The sequence below is a fragment of the Ixodes scapularis genome, unplaced genomic scaffold, assembly GCF_016920785.2.
Source record: "Ixodes scapularis isolate PalLabHiFi unplaced genomic scaffold, ASM1692078v2 PGA_scaffold5__190_contigs__length_132052651, whole genome shotgun sequence".
Classification (NCBI taxonomy): Eukaryota; Metazoa; Arthropoda; class Arachnida; order Ixodida; family Ixodidae; genus Ixodes; species Ixodes scapularis.
Genome location: NW_024609880.1, coordinates 48,047,429 through 48,066,238, shown reverse-complemented (window position 1 = coordinate 48,066,238; position 18,810 = coordinate 48,047,429). Strand labels below are relative to the sequence as shown.

At 47.9% G+C, this 18,810-nt stretch overlaps 1 protein-coding gene across 1 annotated transcript in view; it reads right to left on the bottom strand.

Annotated features, from left to right (window-relative positions):
- Window positions 1-16,475, bottom strand: part of LOC120838293 (serine/threonine-protein kinase 17A) — a 276,042-nt gene extending 259,567 nt beyond the window's left edge. The window contains exon 1 of the mRNA XM_042294051.1: window positions 15,942-16,475. The gene's annotated coding sequence lies outside the window, so the exon portion shown is untranslated. The remainder of the gene's footprint in view (window positions 1-15,941) is intronic.
- Between the last annotated feature and the right edge of the window lie 2,335 nt (window positions 16,476-18,810).

Sequence of the window (18,810 nt, the reverse complement as noted above, 5' to 3'; positions counted from 1 at the left end):
ATAAACCGCACGAAAGTTCCTGCCGAGCCGTTACGCGAGCATGCGTAAATTCCTCGACTTGGCTGCGTTTTCCTGGCTATTGTATTCTCCCGGCGATAGAGGGGCAGTCGTGTCGTTCCGGCTTTACCCCAATTTTTCTGTATCGTACTTCTTTCGGATACTTGACCGAAATTCCCTCACTACATTGGAAAACAAAAGAAATTATCCCAAAGCAAGGATAACGACGGCAATGATGTGCCGACGTAGATTGTAACCAGCACAATCTGCTCTGCCTACCGGTCCAAAACTACAGACGCCAAGAGGGTCGGGTTCACTAAACCTAAACCCATGATTAGGGTGCCGTGTTTTCAGAGTTTATTTTTCGTCAAATTCGGAGGGCGTTTTTTGGAGTTTATTTTTTTGCGGAAAATTCGGAGTTTATCGGAATTTATTTTTGCTTGATTCCCAATTCTCCGAAATTCGGAGTTGAATTTAACAGAGTTTCGAATTAAAAATAAATAATATACGAATGTAAACGTATGCTGAACAAAAAAAAAACAAAAAAAAACGCGATTGTATTATTATTTTTTTCAGTTGTATTTGGCTTTGGTGCCATTACTACTGGCAATACTAATTTGTCCAACGACAAAAGTTGCACACAAGTGTTGCTTACATAAATGTCGATACCTCAAAATCCATAAACTCCTGGAGGTAGTCGCTGGGAAGCTTGTAATCATTCCATACTATTCCATCAGCCTACCGCGCGGTAGCGAGGTAGGTTGATGGAAAAGTGGTACAGTGGTAAAGGATGTAATAGAGAAGTTTGGTACTGTGGTAAAGGATGTAATATAGAAGTTTCAACCGTCCGTCTTCCCCACTTTATGAAATCACTATGGTCTATAGACCTTTCCAGCGGCAGTCTCGAACGAAGCGATTTACAGCGCGCGTCCCTGGTTTTGAGAGGGTACGTCAGTGTTGCCCGGCTGCGCTGAGCTGTGGGCTTTCTAGTCAGGGGACTGTGGCAGCCTGCGTAGGCGCACTTCCGGACGCTGGTGGAGGCTAAATTGCCGCGTTCTATTTTTTGTTTTGTGTTCTATGGTGAACATAATGTCTAGGGGTTTTTAGGAATGCATTATATTTTTTTTGGGAACCAAAACAAAGAAATGAAAGCTGTTTTGGTGAGTCAGTGCGCGACACAACAAATGCAATCGGAATGTTTGTTTCATTTTATGTTGATAATTTTACGGCACCATACACTCAGTCGTGTCGAACTACAAAGGTCTTACCGTCAAAAATATTTCACCACATAGGATATCCAAACTGCATGGATATTCTCCGCTCACAACATAAACCGTTCAACGAGTCTCATCAATCGAACAACATAGATTGTACGTACCCCACAGTGCCGCGTTATCCGAACCGGAATTGAGAAAGGTCTCAAATAACACAACATATCCAATATACACTGTCGACGATAGTCACTTCACGACGATCGGACGGAATCCGGTGTGCTTTGGGGCACATGTAGAAGAGAGCCGCTTTTTTGCGCAGTCTCAAAGCAAATGAAAGAACGTGTCTATTCCGTCCCCACTCCCCGGACCCTATCAGGGGGTGTCCAAACAGGACACTACAAAACGCACGACTCCGACAAATCGTGAAAATTGAAGCGGGCTGGAAGCGGGCTGGAAGCGGGCGCGTCCGCTTCAATTTTCACGATTTGTCGTAGTCGTGCGTTTTGTAGTGTCCTGTTTGGACACCCCTTCAGCTACTTTTCGCGAAGATCCGGAACATAGCCGGGAAGGCTTTTTGGAGATTACCTCAACGGAAATAATCCTCCAAGAACGTCGAACTGCCCGCGGCTGCTTGACGGTCGCTCTCTTCGTTGGTTTCCTGCGAAGGCCGAGCAGGCTACGAGCCCTGGTATTTCCTGATTCTCACAGTGCAAGATAACACACAAAGGGTAAGCATCCTAAACAGGCGAATAAAGTTAAAACTCCCAAGAAAAGCCGGTGAACTCCGACCGCACAATGCAGGTGGGGAGTCACGCTGACCGGGTTTCCACAGCTCAGGCGGGTGCCAGAAATTTCTGGCTGATAGGGGTCGCTCGATTCGCAAAATGGCGGCGGCCAGAACGCTGTTTTTGGAAAGGTCTATAGCTTTCACTGTTAACAAACACAACCTCTCCTTCCTGAATGGAGGCTTATTGCGGAGAAGGCGCCGTGTAACCGAGCTTTCGGTTTCACGTCAAAAGATCCCCAGGTAGTCCAAATTAATCATCAGTCCTCCGCTGGGGCGTGCCAAATGCCCGTCGGTGGTTTGGCACGTAAAACCCCAAATTTGACTTCCTTCCTAAATAAAAAACGCCAAAAAAAAAAAAAAAAAAAAAAACAAGGACGAAGAGGCTGCTCCTCTAAAGCACAAATAGTACGACCCAAACTGGAAACATAGATAGTGACTTTTGTCGCGACCCGAAAGTACAATAACCTGTTGTCCTGACTGAAATTTGAAACATGAGTGTGGTGGCATTTTCCCAGGACCACTGACTCTACGCGCTGATCAAACCATCGATTATAAAATACTTTTGTGTGCGCGTTTGTTGGTGGGGTGGTGGAGGGGAGGGGGGGGGGGGGGGGGTGAAGGGATTGGCACACCGAAATTCGGAGTTTATCGGATAACTCCGAATTGCCCAAAATTTTAACGGCGAGTGTTTTTCGGAGTCATCCGAAAACACGGAATCCTGCGCATAATCAACATGTCCGCAAATATTCCCGATTTTCGCAGGGTTTGCAAAGATACCTTTTTGTTTTGTCTTTTTACAATCTTACCTTTTCCTTGTAGGTATACCCCTACAGAGACACCGTAAACTGTTTACATTCTATGCAATAAAAAAAAAAAAATAAAAACGTGTCATTTTTAACGGGTGTATCTCAAAACGTCCCATTCGCGTTTGAACCTTGCGCATTTCGTCCCATCCTCATTTGGTCCTTCTCGTTTGGACCTTCTCATAAAATCCGAATCAGTTTTTTCTCAACTGGACCCATTCTCATTTCGCCCGTTATCTGAAAACGTCCCATTCGCATTTGGACGTTACGTATTTCGTCCTATTCTCATTTGGTCCGCCTCGTCTGAACCTTCTCATATGATCCGAATCAGGTTTTTCTTCAACTGGGCCTATTCTCATTTTGCCCGTTATCTGAAATGGACCATTCGCATTTGGGCCTTGCGTATTTAGTCCTATTCTCACTTGGTTCACCTCGGTGGAACATTCTCATAATATCCAAATCGTTTTTCTTTTTTTTTTTCTTTTTTTTTTTTTTGGCAGTTGGGCTTATTTTTATATTGCCCGTTCGCGCTAAGACCGAATCGGACTACCTTGGCAGGCTTATGCCGTCATTATGCTTTCCCGGCTTTGTACGTGAGTCTTACCTTGCTTGGGCACCCAACATACCATCAGATATAGAGTCGAAGTATAGCTAAACCCACCCCTTAGCTTGGTCGAATTCATTTTTCTGCATTCGAAGAAAGGGATACTATGTTTTACCGACGAACATCTCTCGTAACCCCCTCCCCCTCCTCGCCCTCCCCCCCCCCCCCCCCCCTACGCGCACACACATACACTTCTCACCTCCCAAAAATACAAATACTACAAGATAGCGTAATGCGTTTGTACAATGACGCGTAGCTGCTTTCCTTTCTCGAAACGAACGCAAAGAAAAGAAACAACGATGAACACTTAACTTGGAAACTCTGATCAGAAATAGCACATGTATGTTCAATATAGAACTGGTTGCATTGCCACAAATCAAGCCACTTCAAACAAGATGACAATTCGGAATGTGATCTGTCTGCGATAAGTAGTTGGTCTGTTCTTTTGTCAGGCACTATCTTTTCTCGACGACCACAACGCACGGCTGAAATCATTGGCAGAGAGAGTAGGCCGGTAGCGTGGCACAAACACAAAAGAAAATATTAGTGAATTTATGAATATATATTACTCGAAAAAACCCAAATTCGGGGTAGAAAGAGTGAAATGTGCTGGGTTAAAGCGAGATATTTATGAGAATATCTGTTTTGAGAAGGGCCAAGTGAGAAGGGCGAAAAGAGAACGGGCTCAAATGAGGGTGGTTGAAATACGAAGGACGATATAGGAAAGGCCAAATGCGACAGGTCAAAGTGAGAAGATCTTTTTGAGAATGGTTGTTCTGAGAAGGGCCAAGTGAGAAGGGCGAAAAGAGAACGGCCCCAAATGAAAGAGGTTGAAATACGAAGGACGAAACGCGAAAGGGCCAAATGCGACAGGTCAAAATGAGAAGGTCTTTTTGAGAATGGTTGTTTTGAGAAGGACCAAGTGAGAAGGGCGAAACGAGAACGGGCTCAAATGATAACCACCCATTTTTAACAAGCTATCTGGGGCGAAGAGAAACGAACACCCCCAGGCCACCTAAGGTGGCCCCCAAAGGTGCGTGCGATGACACCCTAGGACTGATACACACCGTTGCAGCTATACGATGGACCGCAAATGACGCTGCGAGTTATCCCGGCCAATCCCATGCAGTGTTAGTGTAGCGTGGCCTTCGGGAGGTGCTGCAGTCACGTGACGTTTTTACAGCCCCGCGTCGACTGGGAGGGCTCGTAGCACCTGCTGTGTTCAATCGTTAGGCGAAATAAAGCGTCGATACCTGCACGCGCCGCGCAGAGAGGCCCATCGCCGCAGCGTGGTCCGCTGCCCCAATTCAACGAGGCGCGCTGCCATTTCTCAAAGGACGGTCTCTCGCTCCCCTTCCCCCCTCTCTCTTTCTCCCTCGCGTCGTCCAAAGAAGCAGTCGATCTTATCGGTTGGCGGCTCACGAGCGAAATATCGCTCTCGTCGCTTCGCCAAAAGAACTCCCCCAACCTCCGGTACGCGCGTTATACAAAGAACTTCGGAAACGATCAGCGAGGCAGATCGGGCAACAAACACCCATCATCCATTGCCCGGCTTCCTAATCTCGCCCCTTAATCACAGGGGGCGAGGCACCGTAACCCTCGAGAAAAGAGGAGGCGAGCCCGATGTATTGTTAAAATCGGGTTTCATATATCTTACTTTTTTTTTCTTTTCGAGTAAAAAAAAAGACCTCCTCGAGTTTTTTTAATGCGGAACACCACGGCCAGGTGGCGCAAGTCACCACCTGTGAGAAAATGGTACCACCGATGTCATCCATCCATCGGGTTGTATAGTGTCGAAAGGCGGAAGGCGAAGCTTGGATAAAGTGAACTGGAGGAGGAGGGGGGGGGGGGGGGGGGGGGGGGGGGGGGGAGATCAGGGCACCGACGCGCGCCATGCATTTGTGTGAAGGGACGAGCGTGGAGAGGTCCCGAATGTACGCAGCGGCGCTGCGGTAGTATGGGCCGAGCGTTCCTAGGGCCTTTGGCGAGCAGGTTTAGCTTGGCGGTTTGGCAGCGCAAACTGGCTCCCGTTCACATCTTTCCCCCGTGTTTTATGTCTTTTATGTCGAATGAAGTGCAATGTCGAATCGACTAAAGGCCTGTCCAAGCAGGAAACGTGAGGCGACACTACTCCGGCAAAAATCGTAAAAGTCGAAGCGCCCGGCAGTCCGATGTCTGTTTGAACACCACCGTGGCAAAATCACGATTTCCCTCCTCGCTTCCTCCGCTTTTCGGTGCGCGTCAGACGTGACGTCACACGCCACCAGCCAATGCTGTCCACCTGTTTTGCCGGGCCCTCGAATCCTTGGCCGTGTTCCAAAATTTACTCGATCTTACTCCAGGGTGAGGGTTTTGCGTTCGAAAACCTACCCGCGTCCAGCGTCGCTCTGTTTTATCACGCGACACTACCCGTCGGAGTAGCTCGGAACTATTTGGGTAAGATACCGGCCACAGCCCTTCCCTTTCCCGTTTTTTAGTGGCTGTCCGGACCCACGTGACGAGCATGCTCCAGGCCCCCGTGAAAGGCACGGGCTACCTTTGACGGAGGGAACTTTCCCCCCGGCAAAAAAGACGGACGGAAGCGGAGCGCTGCACGACTTATGTCGGAGTCGTATCGCTACCACAGCCCGTGCTTTGGTGGCGCCCTCTCGTGCCGTCGACACGAGGTGCGGCAGCCGTGACCGCTCTCAGAGCTCACTTTTCCTCCTCTAGTTCACTTTGGCTCGGATGTACAATCGCTTACGGTGATGAGCGACACCAACCGGAGAACAATCTAGTTCTTAAGAAAATGAAAAGAGTGAGATGGATGGAGCGAGCCGACACGCGGGACAAAGGAGATGATTGGATTAGAACAAAAATGTGGCGTAACAACGCAATCTCCCAAGGAACTTTTGTGAAGAAACGCTTCTGGAGGAAGTACCGCCATTCACGCGCACAAATAAAAAAGAATACGGGCATTGTTTTGGCATCGGTGCGGGAACGTACGATAACTACTTCCCGAAACCCGGCGAGAACCAAAGGGGTTAAAAGACAACAAGCAACATCGACAGCAGTGAAGATAGGCGGAGCAGCAACGCCAGACACAAAGTGAGAGATTTTTATCCGATCATCCAACCCTCGCCTTGACTCGCGAAAGAAAACAGTGGAGGGCGGAACAGCGCTCATTGTCAGGTTGTTTAAAAAAAGCAAAACAAAAAACACTCACACACACACGCACACAGACACACACACACACACGGACGCACGCACGCACGCACGCGCGCACGCGCGCACACACACACACACAAACACACACACAAACACACACACACACACACACACTTTTCCGAGCATTGTTTGATCTCATATCTACAAACCCCTTCATCGCGGCTGTGTCTGCAAGTGTTTTGTTTGCATTCCTGCATTAATGCAAAATTTAAAAAGATAGTGACGGGCAATCGCCGTACGTTTACATCTTGAGGTGGACGACATGCTCAACCAACCAACGGACCTTTTTCAAGAAGAGTTCTGCGGATGGCGCACGCCTTCTCCACACAGCGGCGAAAGCTCAACTACGGTCGCCGTCTGGAGTGGGAGTTGCACTACCTTTCCTGCGTCTTCCTCGACTCGGATAGATCGCGAATGAGGCACGCAGGAGAGCAACTCCCTTTCCGGACGCCAATCGAACTTCCAGCTTTCGCCGGTTGGTGTCGTCTTGAAACAAGGTTCAACACGACACCAAGCGTAGTAGGGAAGGAGAGGAATCAGGTTTAGAATTCAGCAGCGAAAAATCAGCAGTCATGATTTTTAACGAGGATGAAGTTGAGAGGCTGAAGATACAGAATATTACAGTTGAGAGAGCTAGTAAATACAAGTATCTAGGAGTATGGATATGTGATAGTGCAGAATATCTCAGAGAGCATGAAAAAAATATAATAGGTAAGGGCAACAGAAATGCAGCTGTAATGAAAAATAGAGAACTTTGGAATTACAACAGGTATGAGGTGGTGAGAGAGATTTGGAAAGGGGTCATGGTGCCTGGCTTGACTTTTGGAAACGCAGTGCTATGCATGAAATCCGAAGTGCATGCGAGACTAGAAATAAAACAGCGCGGAGTAGGTAGACTGGCTTTGGGGGCACATTGCAAAACGCCAAACCAGGGAGTACAAGGAGATATGGGATGGGCGTCATTTGAGAGCAGGGAAGCGGTGATCAAGATAGGATTTGAGGATAGGTTGAGGCAAATGGATGGGGAGCAATGCGCACGAAAGGTTTTCAGCTATTTATACATGAGGAGTGTAGACACAAAGTGGAGACAGCGCACTAGAAAATTAAGAGGAAAGTTTTTGGGCTATAGCGAAGATACGGAAGAGCAAGTCTCAGTTAAGAAGAAAGTTAAGGCCACAGAAAGAGATCGGTGGCTAGAGGGAATGCAGACAAAGACGGCTCTGGAAAGCTATAGATTAAACAAAAGAGTTATTGCCAAAGAAAGCATTTATGACAATTCTAGGGGAAGCTCATTGCTGTTTGAGGCAAGAACGGGTGTTCTGCGAACCAGAACATACAGAGTGAAGTACCAGGAAATGGATACAGTGTGCACTGCTTGTGGAGAGGAGGACGAGACGGCTGAGCACTTGATACTCTACTGTAAAGGGCTTCACCCTATGCCTACCGAAGACAACATAGACTTAATAAAGTCATTGGGTTTTAGAGACAGCGAAGGGAGAGTAGATATCAAGACTGTAGAGATTACCAAGCAAAGAGTAAGTGAATAGTGGCAGAAATCGAGAGAAAACTAGGTATTTTCTTATTCACTGATGGCAAGGGGGTTTCATAGCCTCACTTTCTTTGCACTGCGGAGTGAATATAGTTTCACATTTAAATATTCTAAGCTTAAATGGTAAAACAAAATGGCTAGGTGGCGTAAGCTACCGCCCGATCCAAAGGGCTCATCCGTATTCATCCATCCATCCATCCATCCAACAAGGTATTTTCTTAGTAACTAATGACAAGGGGGTTTTATAGCTTCACTTTCTTTTCAGCGCGGAGTGAATATAGTTTTCACATTTAAATATTCTAAGTTTAAATGGTAAAAGAAAATAGCTAGGTGGCGCAAGTTACCGTCCGATCCAAAGGACTCAGCCGGATTCATCCATCCATCCATTCTGAACATCTTGGGCCCTATGCTACACGGACATCGTTGCACATGCATCCTTCCATCATCGGGTGTCGTTTTTGGAGTCATCAAAACTGTCTGCAAAAACTCTCTAATAGGGTATATAGACGAAGTTTTGGGTAATGACCGTGGGTAAAATACACGCATTTTTTGTCTCGTTATTAAGGACGGACGATTTCTCGGAGAAACCGCAGGTGTCCATTACTCACGAGCCACGTACGTTTGTCTCCATAACAACCCAAAGCCATGAAAAAAAAAAAAAAAAGAATTGTACAGACGCAGTAACTAGTTCAAGGTTTTTTTAGAAGGCCATGAAAAATATGTCTTGATTTGCCGATAGATGGTTCCAAACATTTACGGAAAAGGAAGGCCTATCAGTCGAGGATCCACAAGCCTGCGATATGTAAGCGAAATAAATGCGCTCCGCATTCCTTCATCGAACTACGATCACCGTTCGAGTGCGAATAAAACGAATAGAAAATAAGAGGATGCGACCGTTATTATTACGGCCTTCTTTCCCTCCTCTCGACTGTTTTCATCTGGTTCGAGGCGTTACCTTTGGCAACGAGCCCGCCGAGGCCGGAAAGGAAGGCCCGAACGAAGATCAGGAAATAAAACGGAGACAACAAAAGGAGCGTACGCGCGGTGTCGACGCTATACTAACGGTCCCAAGAAGGCCCCGAAGAATGCAACGAAGAACGACGGACATACGACGCCCTCGCGTAATGGCAACGGGTCGATTCGTCGTGAGTCGGGAAATGCGTCGAAAAGCTCAAGAAGCTATCCAATTCGAATTGAGCGACATTGCGTCCTAGGTAGTGGAAGCCCCTCCCACCTCTCTCCCCTTTGGCAGAGCGGACGCTGGAGAGGTGGCGATCTCCTCTCCACCGTTCGCTCTGCCAAAGGAGAGAGGTGGGAAGTGCTTCCGCTTCCTTCTTGACCGACTATAGTAATATTAGTACTAATGATAAAAATGTATTTGGGAAGAACGAGCTGGTAAATGATGAGGCCCATCTATAAAAGTTGGTTGAAGGAGCACAGGATCCGGTACGCACACAGGCACTTAACAGACTTGTTAAAAAAAAAAAGTGAAAATTACATTAATTTGGTTTGTGCAGGTGAGTTATACGGCCAGGAGAGCGTGGTAACGATCAGTCGGCTAATCAACTAAAGCACGTTAATTAACGTTTAAATTCTTCAAAATAAACGTATGGTTATAATTAGAAACTTGCTGAGCGTCATCGAAAACCACTAAATCAGTCAATATTGGGAAGATTTGGAGCACGGCAGAAGCACAGTGGAGCGCTAAAGTTACCACTCGCGCAGTAGGAACAAGGCTATACGGGCACAATTCGCGATGGATGGATGGATGAATACGGCTGAGCCCTTTGGATCGGGCGGTAGCTTACGCCACCTAGCCATTTTGTTTTACCATTTAAGCTTAGAATATTTAGATGTGAAATCTATATCCACTCCGCAGTGCAAAGAAAGTGAGGCTATGAAACCCCCTTGCCATCAGTGAATAAGAAAATACCTAGTTTTCTCTCGATTTCTGCCACCATTCACTTAATCTTTGCTTGGTAATCTCTACAGTCTTGACTCCAGCAAAACGGACGCCACCAAGTGGGAAAACTGGGAACCAGCCGGACCAGGTCGCTCCGCGCCCCTCCGCGTCTCTGGTGGCTTTCGCGAACACGTGTTGTCGGCGCGGTGGCGAACAATGTAATTTGACGAAGGTCCGAATATTTCTTAAGTTTCCCCGAGCGATCATTAGTGTGGTGAAGCCTCAGTAGATTGTCTTCTATTACGTGTTTGAAAGCCCGTTTACTTTACAACACACGGTCGCGTGCTTTCGATTTCTTGAATGAGGAGGAATCACGGAAAAACGTTTTGATTTCTTATGTGTCTTGAATCACATTCAAAGTGACGAATATTTTGTAACTGATAAGTGATTTCCTTTTAAGCATGTAGAACAGTGGACTGAGGACGACAGACGAGGCATTTCACTGGAGGGAACATCAATGTTGCAGTCAAGTTCATCATCATCATTTATTAAAACCTTGAAGGCCATTGCTGGCATTACACAAGGTGGGTGTAACTGCTGAAGAAACATATAAAGGAATGGGAAGGTTCGATAGCTGCTTTTCTTCGGTTTGGAATTGTGTTCGGTTAGCTTCCAGTTTTAGCCACCCACGCCGGTCGGTGCGTTGGCTATTCATCTTGGCGGCTTTTCGCCGAAAAAGCCTCTGGACCGCACTGAAGGAGTCGGGCTGATTACTTGATTAGGAAAACCTGCTCGCAGCAAATGATGAATGAGGGAAATTATCTGTTTTCAAAAGGTGGGGGACGAGTCTCGCAACGTTAGAAGCTGTCACGGCATTTTTTTATCTATCGCACCTCCAATATTTATATTATACCCCCGTCGAAGCCAGCAGCAATACACGTCTAGATTGGTCCGGTTGACCGGCCACTAAAAAGGCTCATTTTCTCCGTTCAGGATTCGAAGCAGAGTTCAACGCAGAGAGGTTCCGCGTGAATCTCCGATGAAGACTCTCTTCAGTTTGTCTCTGTGCTGCAAACTCTTCAGTTTGTCTCTGTGCTCTAGAACCATTTGGCTAAGTTTAAGTAGTATCTCTGTCTGTCAAATATGCTTTTATTCAGCAGTTCAACTAATAGCTAGTCAGCTAAGCTCATATTTCAACCCGAAGGATATACTAATATCGCTTTAGTGGGACCCCCATAGTACGTAATATAATACATAACCCGCCGTCAAAAAGACTTCTCGATTGCTGCTAAAACCTGAATGAAATACGAGTATCAGCTGCTTAGTGGGGCGCCGGCGGATTAACGTGGTCCTTGGCTCAAGAAGCGCTTGTTTAATTTTCGTAATTTTCCTGCAGCCTGTGTTGTTGACCGAGCAGACGACTGGAGCTGTTTCTTAAACGCGGATACGCAGAGAAGCTCGATTTCGCGGACAGACAAGTCGCATGGCCGAGGCATGCGAGTTAGCTGAAAATTACTCTCGGTGCAACAATTCTGTAGTCATCGCCGCTTTCCTTAGATGATCAAAACTGATTAGAGCCTATTAACGTCTCTCCGGAGCCCATATTCTCGGTTTTGAATGAAATCTCCAAAACGAAAGTTTGACATGAAAAGAACAAAAAACACCAGGAAAACAAAGCTATGCTTTGCAAGTTTATGTGCACCAGCTACACTTAACCGTCTGAGTTCAAATACCTATAAAATTGGCCATTAAACAAAAAAAAAAAAAAAAAACTTAAATTGAGCGCGTCACCTGTTCAGGCGGCCCGGCCGACCCGACGCGACCTGGACTCAGCCGCCATGTTTGTTTGCTGGTGGCGCCCCCTATAGGTCGCTGGAGTCGCGAATAACGCGCTCGCGCGGATTTTCTGTCTTTTATCATCCGCGTTTCCTCGCCCCAGCCTTGTGGCTGTTGCACGGACAGGTAACTTTAGCGCAGTACTGCGCTTCCCACGCACTCAGACTTTCTAAAACTTACCGAAGTAGTAGTTGTCGACGGCGCTAGGCAAGTTTCGAATTGAAATATGTGTATGCTCACTCATTAAAAGCAAACTTTAGTTCATTATTCGACTTATCGCTACGATTAGCCCTCTATATTATGCCCCCCTCGCCGTACAACTCACCTGCACAAACCGCATTAGTGTAGCTTTCATTTGCTAGGCTTAAAAAGAAACAACGTGTATATTGGTGTCAAGAGAAGTCAGCGCGTCGAAGGAAGCGGCACTGAACGAGGCAGACGGTGATAATTGGATTAGCCTGTACACCTTTCCAGATCTTATTAGCCAGGCAAAAACTGCCGAATCACCGTCTAGTCGTCGAATGCGCAACGTCTGATATTCTACGGAAGACAGCTACTGCGGATGTTCCGAACGGCGTTCCCCAGCCCACTAGACAAAAATGGCAGCTGGAAAAACGCGATTATTAGACATTATTACTTAGCTACGCCACAAGCCACCTTTCCATACCATGCTTTCCCGATATCCACTTTGATATCCCGATCAAAATTTTGGGATTATGCGTGCCGGCACCTAACATGCCCCGGCGGAGGACTGGGGACGAACTTTGACCACCGAGCGATCTGTTGACGCGCAAGCAAAAGCTCGGCCGGGATTCGAACTCGGCCGGGATTCGCAGACTGGCGCCTCGCCTCGGAGCCACCGAGGCGGCCACTTTGATATCGCGAAGATGACATCAATGCAGAGAAATTCCCCAGAGAACGAGCGTTAATAGTGTGACGTCATTTCGCGGCCGTGAGAGAGAGAGAGGGTAGCCCGATAGCAGGCGGACTTTCCGTTCCAGTGAGAGAATCTACGGTTGCGGAGGCCGACCTTAGCAGACGCACCAGAGCGATCGCCACGCGCCCCCGAGGCGGCTGAACCGATACGTTTCCTCTTATTCCCGTTATCCGGCCATCGTCATCTCGAAGCCCAAAGACTCTCCGGGGCGGGTGAGGCAATCAACAACGCTTGACCTACTATCCTCTGGAATCGGAGCCGAGAACCGGAATCGGTAGCGCCGCAGCCAGAGATCACGCCCGCCCCAAGGCGTGATCCCTTTGTGGCACTCCAAAGAGAAGAAAATAACAAGCAGAGCAACGGGAAAAGCCAACAAATGAGAAGGCTTCGCTCGCGTTCGGCGCTTTTACAGTACACGGCACAGTTAACCCGAATGCGAGATCCATCTCCGCGCCCGCTCGAATTCGGCGGAGGTTAGAGCCAATGCACAAAGGTCAGTTTATCGAGCGTAACTCTGTGCCGGGGGCACACACAGCATTGCGTTCCACTATAAAGGCCGGTTGAGACATTAAGGTTTAGTAGATCGCTCCGATGATTCGGATAACCGATACTCCTCCGACGCCTTTGAGCATGCATCATATCGTTATCGAAACGATCTAAAACTATTTGCAATGTCGTGTGGCTGTCTGTGTGACGACCGCTTACGACAAGGCGGTTGCTATGGTCACCGAGGTCCGTGCAACGCGTTGTGGTGGGCACAAGGAGTCGTAACGCGTGCAGTCAGACTCAAACGCAAATGAACGATACAGTTGGCACCTGTGCCAAACCGCGTCTGAAGACGCGGCTTGGGCCCCGTTCAGCTCTTTCCTCAAGGCTCAGCTGAGACGCTGGTTCTGGCAAGCCGGGCCTGGCGAGCAGAAGTCGCCTTCCGAAAACGTCAATACTTTCAAATGCGATGTTAGACTGCTTTAATACTGTTAGCCAAGTCAGAAGTATGAAAATATGACTATAAACAGTCAGGAAGGACTGATGAGGCGGTCATGGCTGTGGGAAGCTTTTGAACATTTTTGTGACACTGTCAAATGAGCTTATGTATGCAGACGGCCACACTCAGAATTGTACGGCGGTCAGTGGCACCAAGCACATCCTCTACAAACGATCGAACTCAAAGCAATAAGGAGAAAAAAAAGACAATAGACACTTTTTTTTTTTCGGATTTTGGTTTACGACGCGAACGCGTTCCTGGTTTGAAAACGTGGTGTATTTGATAGCAACTATAAGCAATACAAATGTCGCCTTCAATGGTCAGCTGCCACTCGTTGATGCGTTGAGTTTTTCAGCCATTAGAGAGTTTTAGAAGAGGGGACTTCACGCTTTGAGTACCCCAAGAAACTTGAGGTGTCCTATTCTAAAACTCCATGGTCTTCCCTGGAATCCCTTTGCGTAAACACGCGTATCTCGGGGAATGCTGAGCGTGTTAGTTAACAGGTTACATATCACCTCTTTCTTTCGTTACCTCAACCAGCCGACTCTCAGACACACAACAGAAGGGTCCGCTATCGCTGCAACGCAACCCGATCCAACGAGCACCGCCTCGTCATCATCATCATCATCCAACCAGATTACACGCGCACTGGCCGAAAGCAAAACGGCACACGCAGATATTCCAGCCGGGCAACTCTCCCGCGGCGAGGAAAGATTGAAATTCACCGTGCGTCCTGAGGAAGTCAGACGCAAGAAGTTAGCGGCCGGGCACGGTGCTGCGGCATCGAAGTGGGGAGCTCTGCTTTCGAAAAACACGCGCTCGGGCTATCGGGGTCGCCCGGACTGCCACCGGCTCGCAGAGAACGGTCGAACGACCGACGACTCGCTGCTGCCGGCGAAATGCCGGAGAAAAAGTATAAGGTCGCCCGCTCTACCCGTTACAAGAACGAAAACAAAATAGGACGCAGATAAAGTTTTAGAGTAAAAAAAAATAATAATAATAAATAAAAGCTTGTGCGGGACTATCAAAGTCACACACGGTTCAAATCATACAAGGCTAGGGGGGTTAAGGGTCGTGGGAGTAATTGTTCGAACCGAATAGTGCTGCGTCATTCATAGGCTTCAGAGCGCAAGGTAATAGTTACAACCGGCTTGTTTTAGCAATGCTGGAACTAGGGATGACACTGCGCTAGTCGATTCGAAGCACTGGTCACAGAACTCTACTCAACATACAACGTTTGCAGCATCATATGGAGCTTGTGAGATGAAACAAGCGACTAGCCAAATTACATTGATACTGCGAGAGATCAAAGCTGCGAAGAGACATGTTAAGATGTCCGGTACTTTTTTTCAGCGCGGCATTGTCCACAATTTTAGATACCAATCCCTTTGAAAGTTTAACTACCGGAACGCCAACGAAGGTAAAAGATACCGGGAGGCATGAAACGATGAAAGAAAGATTAATATAAAATGTCAACGCTGACGACACGGTCTAAAAAAATGAACGCCAAGGACAATCGTCGAGGTTTGCACTTTTACGAGTACACCTATCACGGGGCGACACAGAGCCAGCAGAATGTGATACAGAAAAACCCTCGTTTGTCAAGCCCCAACATCTGGGCAAATAACATCGCGGCGCGGGGCACATACGTGGAAACTAGACAGCTGCGTCAAACGAATGCTGACTCACCGGCGAACAAACGAAGAAAAAAAAAATGAAAGAAACCTCGACTTTCTGCAGCCGTTGCGCCGCAAACTGACCAGCCGCGTTTCTGAGTGGCCGTTCGCAAGCTGCTACTATTCCCCAGCGCGAGATTCTTATCGTGAAGGAAAAACAAAGAACCACTGACGGTCGTAGCCCCCTCGAGACAGGAAAATACGTTACGATTCGGGGGTCCGTTGCCTCAACGGCTATTTAAAGTCCCGCCCGCTAGCGATATCGCCATCACGACCCATAGGTAACCGCTGTTTCGTCTTCCTAACAAACGAATTTATTTATTTTTCTTATGTCGCTCTATTCGCTTGAGCATGATCGCTCCCAACAAACAGTCGCCCGGAACAGATCACGAGCCAGCAAGAAACAAAAATACTTTGTCGAAGGAGTTCAACGAGGAGCTTACCTGTTCGAACTTGTCGAGGGTTAGAAAGGTGCCACCGGTTTGCGAACTTCGATTGTTTAGGCCGGCACGGTACAACACCAATCCTTCGGTCTGCTGCGTCGCCGCAAATCCAAATAGAGCGTGTAGCCCCCCCAACTCCGGGCTTGTAAATGTGCACAGCAGTTCGAAACACACCGTCGACGAGACGGGAAGACCAGAAAACCGGGGAAAAACACAACGAACAGGAGGTTCGCTCGATGGATCTCGACGCGAACCAAACGGAAAACAACAGCACGGCGCGCGTCGGCACTCCACTGACGGGTTGTCACTCACTGGCAGTTATCACGGGACAATGGCATCGGAAGAGGCACAGCCATGACGGGTGGCAGCGGCGTGGTTGGGGCACGGAGTCGGTCTTGGGGAAGCAGAACGCACGCCGAGCGGCTGTCCGTCCGTACGGTCGCCGCGACTGCACACCGAGATATAATAGACAGCGCCAGGAGAGCTGCCGTTCAGGTTTTCGGTTCCCTCTCTCCTGAAGCAAAAGACGAGAGAAAGAAGGCTGCTGGCACGCGGAAAAGGCTGGCAATGAAAAGTACCCCAGAGCCATCTGGGGAACTCTTGAGAAACTCGCGCTGGTTGTGAGTGTGACGCTCAGTTGACGCGCGAAGTCCGAATAATAGTATGTGACCGTTAGCGGCTAGGCATGGGTTGTGCGTCTCTTTGGGATGCTGTGCTGGAGGTAAACAGGGAGAGGAGAGGAGGGCGGCTTGCATTATAGCGTGCTTACTATCGATAGTATTTTAGTCACTGCAGTGCACCGTTGCCACGACATAGACGAAACTACATATCAACAATTCGGAAGAGCATACCAAAACCAGCACTCCTACAATGAAAGATATAGAGGATTCATTCGGCATTACCAGTGGCGTAGCCAGGCCAATCGGCACCGGGGGCCCTTAGGCAGGGGGGTAAAGGTGGGTGAGGAGGACTGGCAAATCCCGTGCGCCGACACCCGGGGTCCCGAGTGAACGATCGCAAAAGAGAGCGACAGAACACGAGAGAAAGAAAGCAACGTTGCCATGGTAAACGCGTAGAGTGAAAACTCTCAGCAATATAAACAGTGATAATTTAACGTTGTAAACTAAATTGTGAGCTATTTTAACGCTTATAAAAACCAATAAAGTCATTACGCTGCATTAACTTCCCTTCTGTCGAAATCTCGGAAATCTGGTGGTTGCGCAGTTTCGTATTCCTCAACCGCGCCCAGCCGCGCCCCACCGGCGAAGCCGGGTATATGGTTTACTTTAGCGTTAACGCGAGGCCGTACATCTGCGCGCTATGCAAAAAAAAAGCTTCGAAAGGAACGCGAATATCTTTCCACCGGTAAGTTCGTGGATTGTTGAAGTTCACGAAACTGCTCTGATGATGTAACCGTGTTTGGGACCCCGAGGGTCTGCCTGCATAATCCGCCGCTTGCGGCAGCCAGAATGTATGGGAAAATGGCGGACCTTTTCCTCTAGAGTTAGTATGTATGATCTCTATGCCCTTAGGTGTTTCGTAGCCCCCCCCCCCCCCCCCCCCCCCCCTTATTTACTCCCCAAGAACGAAGTGGAAGCTCCTCCCACCCCTTTCCACTTTAGTGGAACGAACGGTGGAGAAGAGGCGACCTCCTCTCCACCGTTCGCTCGGCTGAAGTGAAAAGGGGTGGGAGGAGCTTCCACTTCGTTCTTGACCTGCCACCGACTGTAGTAAAGTGGAAAAGAAGAAAGGGGGGGGGGGGGGGGGGGGGGGGGGTTCGACAAAGGTGGCATCCGCCCCCCTCCCCCCGTCACTACGCCACTGCCCATGACATGGGGGTTATGGAAACTGCCGTTTTAGGACTGGCACGGAGGAGCAGCTTCGGTTCAGAGATGGTGATTTTTGTTGGAAAGTGGTCTCTCTTCAAGTATGTTGAATTTACTATAGCAATGCAATTATGTTCATTCTCTGTATGTATAACTTCTTGTGTTTCGTGTACAGAAATACAATGTTGCAATACTCTTGCAATGGCAGTATTTGAAATAAACTAAAAAATGCTTCTCGAAACAACGAAACGCACGCCACGTTGTAAAAAACGTCGAAATTACACACGAATTAAAAAAACAAAATGTTAATTGCTTGGAGACAACCAGCACTGCATCGCGCTTTGCAGAAAGCATAAATCCTCTCCTGAAGTAAATGTAAATGTTTTCTATCCATTATTAATTAGATTTTTTATCTTGTTTTTATTTGTGTGTGTGCTGTATATTATCTCTTTATTTATTTAGTTTTTGTTGTTGTATTTCTGTATAGTGAGGGCAAATGAACACTCACTCTATTTCCACATTTACAGTTTCGATGCTCGAACGCCGCACACGCTTTGAGATTGGATGGATATTTCTAGTGACCACATAAACAAGCGCGCCACAGGTACTTGGACGCGCCCCGGATATTCCCATACTTGGGCAACATGAACCCCGATCGATGAGCAAAAACGTGTTCTTCCGAATGACTGCCGAAGTGTCTCTCTTTAGCCGCACGCACAGAAGTCGTTCAAACGTTCATTGGAAGCATGGGGAAACCAAGGTGTCAAGAACTTGCGAAACAATATTTAATTCGAATTCAAGAATCGGGCCCAGGACGACCTACTTCACGTTTATACATTTAAAAGCCATGTTTCTGAAAATTAAATAAATATACAAAGAATGCGATAGCCTATTTGTTTTGCTTTATTTTGTTTGTGAGTGTGGGATGTGTACATGGACATGTTAGGATTCTTCACCCAGACGCCCAGAAGCGCACCTCCAACGTTCTATCTGCATGGGCGCTCAGCGTGCACGTGCCAAGTGCCCCTGTGAAGAACATATTA